The sequence below is a fragment of the Sinocyclocheilus rhinocerous genome, unplaced genomic scaffold, assembly GCF_001515625.1.
Source record: "Sinocyclocheilus rhinocerous isolate Xijiao unplaced genomic scaffold, SAMN03320098_v1.1 scaffold1449, whole genome shotgun sequence".
In the NCBI taxonomy this organism is placed as follows: domain Eukaryota; kingdom Metazoa; phylum Chordata; class Actinopteri; order Cypriniformes; family Cyprinidae; genus Sinocyclocheilus; species Sinocyclocheilus rhinocerous.
In genome coordinates this window covers 692,003-698,218 of record NW_015664992.1, presented here as the reverse complement: position 1 = coordinate 698,218, position 6,216 = coordinate 692,003, and the positions used below count along the sequence as shown (strand labels likewise).

General features: G+C 41.7%; 1 pseudogene; it reads left to right on the top strand.

Annotated features, from left to right (window-relative positions):
* Positions 1-4,708, top strand: part of LOC107730610 (uncharacterized) — a 13,964-nt pseudogene extending 9,256 nt beyond the window's left edge.
* Positions 4,709-6,216: the final 1,508 nt, after the last annotated feature.

Below are 6,216 nucleotides of genomic sequence, written 5' to 3'. Positions count from 1 at the left end.
CAGCAGCCGCTTGCTTTAGTTAAAAATAACTGTGTTCTGTGAATGTTGATGCTTTAATAACAAATATTTATCGGGAGCGTGTATGCTGGGATTTCATAAATTTCATGGAGAAAAAAAGTAACATAACTAGTAATGTAACTAATTGCTAATTACTTTTGAAATAAAGTAATCATAACAGTTATGTGATTACTTTTAAAAGGAGTAATCAGTAATCAGTAATTTGATTACATTTTCAGAGTAACTTGCCCAACACTGCTCAGAGATCACAACGCATCAAAGAAACCGCAACGCCATCGACTATTTCTCAGTTTGCTGTTGTGAGGAGCCCAGTAAGATGTCATTCAAAATATAAACATGCCTTCGTCATTTAATGCTCTCTTAGCTTTTATTTAAACAAGTGTTTTTGATAATATCAGCAGGTCTCATCTCAGCCAGAAGATCTCCCACTACTGTGGCCACAATCAATGCCACAGCAGGACCAGAAGTGGGTGTCGGAAGCACTTTTTAGGGTTGGTGCAAAAGGAAAGCTGGAGCTGCATGAAAACCTACAGTTGTGCTATCACCCCCCACCACCAGCCCTGTTGTACCACCAAGCTCCAACTCCTGATAGATTTTTTTCACAGCGTCTCTTGCTCTGGATGCCATATAGGCTGTGGAAGGTGCGGCTCCAGTGTACTAACCCTGCCTGTGCCTGGCATCAGCTGTGTGGTGGTGGTCTGCACAGGAGGGTAAGACAGGTGTTAGATATCGACAGATACTACAAATCTACTACAAATGAAAGAGACCCTGATCTGCACCAGGTGTAGAACCAGCTACCTGTCCTGGAGTCAGGCTGGGCTGCAGCAGTTGGACCTGGCCCATAGATCTGAATTCAGGGTCATCCTCACATGCAAGTAATTATTTTGCAGTCATGTTCACTCATGTGCTACCTTTTTTGATATTTTCTACAATAATTAGATACCTGATAATAAGATACTTGAATGAATACTTTTTTCCAAGGTATGCCTGTGACATTCGGGTTCTTCACTTGCTGAGTGAGAGGGGCATAGAGAATGGCCCAGTGAGGATCATTGGCCAGCTGAGGGAGAACAACAGTGATGAGTGGTTGAAACGTGTGGTTCTCATGGAGCCATACCAGAGAGCTGGTGTTGGTCCTTCCACTGCCATTTATGTGGACTCTGACTGTTGCAAGAAAGTGGGAGAGACTAAACTGAAGAGGTGGTTCAGCGGCTGGCCCGATGTCATAGTCCGCCTAGACATTTGGCATTTTATGCGACGTCTGGCAGTAAGGTGCACCACTGATGCCCACCAGCTGTACCCTGCTTTTATGGCTAGGCTGTCATCCTGTATTTTTGAGTGGGCTCAAAGGGCTGGCCTGCACTGACGGAGGCAGAGCTGGACCATCACATAAGTAAAGATGAGCTGCTCCAACACTGCAGGAGGAGAACACGAGGAGAGGAAACCACTATCCACCTCCTTGATATGCTCATCAGAGAGCTCATGGGTGGTAAGGGGAATGATGCCCTTGGTATTCCACTCCTTGACAGTGTGAGAATGCAGCACATCTGGAATGTCCAGAGGCGGCACGTCACCTGTATTCAGGACCCTCCAAATGTGCCGCTCTACACGGAAACTGGAACCATAAACAAGGGTGGGGTGGTTCTAAAAACTTTTCGGTGAGCCAGAGGCTCCACATCCCTGGAATCATTTCACTGCCACCTAAGCAGATGTATTCCAGGTTTGTCATGTCAAAATATAACACATCTTACCACTAATTCCTGTTTATTTAGATATTTGCAGATACAATTTTCTCTTTTGCATTTTCTCAAAACAATGTTTGGCTTTCTATTTCTTTTTCTAGGGAACAGCACAAACAGCCTGAACTTCCAGATTTATCTCCTGGAAGGTTTGTTACGCTGGAATCAGGACCGGGCTGCAGCTGCTGTTGTAGATGGAGGTTCAACTCTGCGCACTTACACAGGGGAGCTGGTTTACTCTGTCAATGAGAACTACGATAAGTTGTATGGCTGGAAATTGGTCCCTAGCTTCACTAGATAAATACAGTTCACGATGTAGCATGTTTTTGTTAAAATTACAAATCTATATCAGAGAAAAATTATACTACCAGAATTTTTGTACACTGGATTCTGTGTTCTAGGTGTCAGGGCAGAAAATAAAATACATAGTAGAATATAGAGTAATCCTGTCTTTTTATGATACCCTCTGAATTATATATTTTTTGTTCATGCAGAAGCTGACAACAAAAATATTTACTGCATTTCAGAATAAACCTTTCTGATTAATTTCCTTTAAAAACATTTCCTGTTACAAATATTTCCTCAGGGGAGCTCATTGGAGTGCAGTACTTGTTGAGGCAGAATAGTCAGCCCCTGGAGGACATGTGCCCTACCTCTGATAGGACCTCTCAGTTGCTGGAGGAGATAGATGTGGAGGAGCAAGTGGAAAAGGATGAGGGTTTCATTGATTTCTTTGGAGAGGAAGCCACAGTGGCAAATCTTGTGGCATCAGATGACTTAGTCCTTTCAGGTCCACCAGTTCTACCTGGTGCACTGCTGCTCAGTGTCCAGGCTCCACCAATGCTAAGTGTCCAGGCTCCACCGCTGCTCAGTGTCCAGGGTCCACCACTACTCAGTGTCCAGGCTCCACCGCTGCTCAGTGTCCAGGCTCCACCAGTGTCCAGTGTCCAGGCTCCACCAGTGCCCAGTGTCCAGACTCCTTCAGCTCAACTCAAACTTTATTTATAAAGCACTTTCAACACCATGACTGGAACCAAAGTGCTGTACAGAGAAAGATAGGAGAAAAAAATTATAATATAAAAACAAATGAAAAATAATAACAGTAAAATAAAATAAAAAATAAAAATAAATTAATAATAATAGTAACAACAAATATCATACACATTTAGACGAGATCGCGGAACCATTAGGAGTAGTTAATCATTTGAGCGCAGAGATCTGCTGGATTGATAGACACTAATTAAATCAGTAACATAGTCAGGTGATAGACCATGCACAGCCTTATAAACATACAGCAACGCTTTGAAATGTATTCTGTATCGTACAGGTAACCAATGCAGTTTGATTAATGCAGGAGTAATATGCTCTCTCCCCTTTGTACCTGTTAAAAGCCTGGCAGCTGAGTTCTGAACAAGCTGCAAACGAGAGAGAGAGAGAGAGAGAGAGCTGATTCAAACCCAGATACAACACATTACAATAGTCCAAACGAGATGACACAAAAGCATGAACAACCTTCTCCATATCTTCGAAAGAGGGGGTGGACTTCAGCTTAGATATTGACCTTAGATGGAAAAAGCTATTTTTAACAACAGCATTAATTTGTCTGTCAAATTTGAGCTCAGAGTCAAAGATGACACCAAGGTTTTTTTTTACACAGGACAGTTTCTTCCCAGGAAACTGCCCCAGGCAGTCATAGATATCATTAACATAACCCTTATTACCAAATAAAATCATCTGTCTTATCTTCATTCAATTGAAAAAAAATATTTGCCAACCAGCACTTAACCTCTGTCAGACATTGATGCAGAGACTGCAAAGCACATTTATGGTCCTGTTTCAATGGTAAATAAATTTGTGAATCATCTGCATACAAGTGATAATGAATCCCAAATTTTTCTAAAATAAAACTCAATGGCAAAATATACAGAGAAAATAAAACTGGTCCCAGAATAGAGCCCTGAGGAACCCCACAGACAAGCTGCACCGCTGCTCAGTGTCCAGGCTCCTTTAGCTACACCAGTGCCTCAGCAATGGTAAAAATTTCCTTTTCTATACCAATTGTCACTCATTTAGTCATTTGCCATTAACCAGCAAATCCCACAAACTCACTTAACCGCATGTAATTACCTAACCAACAGTTATATATTTCCAGGCTGTTGACGAGCACTGCATTCCTGGAATGGATAATGGACCGGGTGGATGCATTGGCGGAGTGTCTGGTGGAGCTGCGCACACAGACAAACCTCACACTTACCAACCAACAAGTTGCGACCATTGTGGGTTTGTGGCAGAACCTGGACCAATTTGATAAAGACAGGGTGGTGTATGCTGCTCGTCATCAAGATAGGCTACTTACAGGACGTTTTAGGTCCCCAAAAAAGAAAGCTGTCTTCACTCCTGGTGTCGGCAGCACAAAAAGGAGTGTTTTGGGTTCTAGCGGCTCTCCAGCACAGTGGCCTAATTGCTGTCGCTTTGTTGAAATTATTTTCATAAGGTTATGTAACATCCACCGAAGCCCCAAAAAACAGCAGACAGAATCTCTGTCTAGATGGGATCTCATTCTTCGTGATTACTGAAGAATTCGGCAGCTAATCCTAAGCAATGGAACGGTGATGAGCGAAACAACCCTTCAGCTAGTTGAGGTAAATCAGAGGACCCTTACAACGTGGCAAAATAACCGTTTAAAGGGTCAGGAGGTCTCCGTGCTGTTGCAAGGGCTGGACCTTCCAGAGGCACGTCCAGTGGCATTGGATGCTCTGCCTCCAGCACGAGTACAGCCTGTTGTGCCTCCACAATATAGCCACCAGTTGCATAACTACCAGATGCCACCAGACACATGTGGACAGGCAAAGACAAAGTTTAGAAATATCAAGCCCTCAGCTGCCTGTACATCTGCCACAGCAACTCCAGTTGGGCCATCAGCCTTACACCCTCAGCGTTCAGCCAGCTAAGAACAATTTATCCCAGGCCGACAGCACCACACCCATTGGTTCCTGACACACCCACTGCCCCTGATGTGTCTCAGATGTTTTTGGTGCCCTGCCCAGCCCCATTTTTCACCATTAACCCTGGAGCAATTTCCTCTCACCCACCTGCAAATGGCACAGACACCCCAACCAAACGGTCGTACAATCGTACTGTAAAAGCAAATACGTGCAGAAAGTGTGGCCAATTTCATACACAAGAAACTGGCCATAGCCAGTACAAAGGCAAACTATTTTGCCCAAATAAAGAAACAATTACTAAGGAGCAGTGGTTACAGAATATGAGAAAATAACACATTTGTTTCAGTGTGATACATTCATTTTGCTCTCTTGATTGGATCTGTTCTGTTTTTTATCTTCCAGCCATATTTAATGTTAAAGTATTATACTGTGCACTTTTTTATCTTGGATTATTATTATTATTATAGAACGGTTTATGTGTAGAGGAAGCAATATTAAGTAAATTACCAAAATATGTATATTTTTATGTATATTGTTAGATCTTTTTTGTACTTGTATTTTATATAGACTATGCTCATAAAATACTTATTTTTATATTGAATTAAGTACTTTTACAAATTTTTCTAAATAACAATATAGTTAATAAATATATTTCTCTAAGAAGACTGGTGTGTTGTATTTATTTGTTTTATTGCATGTAATGACATTCAGTCAACAGTTGCATTCAGTGTCACGTGTAGCTTTGCACGCTGAATGTAGTAATATATTACAATATAGTGTGAATGCAGTAATAAGGGGGTTATTATGCCCCAGCTGCCATAGGAAATGATTACCTTAATAAATGCATTTGGACAAATGACCAAGTGTCATGATCTTAGTAAGATAGATAGATAAAAAAAAAATAATCTAACTTAGAATCGAAACAATCGTTAAAATCAAATACATTACTTTCAAAATCAAACTTTGAAATGAAAAAAATCGATTCACGGATTTTAACAAATACATGCATAACTTTATGTGACAGTGTGGATTCGAACCTGCGAATTCCTGAATTTCTTCCCCCTTCTTACGCATCCAGATTATTACGAGGGGCAGAGAAGGCATATTCTGTGTCTGAGAAGGAGTGTTTGGCGGTAGTGTGGGCCGTTGAAAAATGGAGACCGTATCTTGAAGGGAGGCCATTTGAGGTGGTTACGGATCATGCAGCCCTAACATGGGTTTTCCAACATCCCAAACCGTCGTCAAGACTGACCCGTTGGACCATTCGGTTACAAGGATACGAATTTAAAGTTAAATATCGTAAAGCCCAATGCAATGTCAGTCATTTTTCTTTTGTTTGAAGGGGAAGTCTAGTTTATAAAGTCTGGTTGAACAAACATTGAACCCTCCCAAAAATAGATGTATCGCCTAAACTTTCGCATGTCAGAGTGGTGGTTATATTACTCCTTACCCCTATTATTCCCCAGCTTTAGCTCAGTTGGGAGAGTGTTAGACTGAAGATCTAAAGCAGGGGT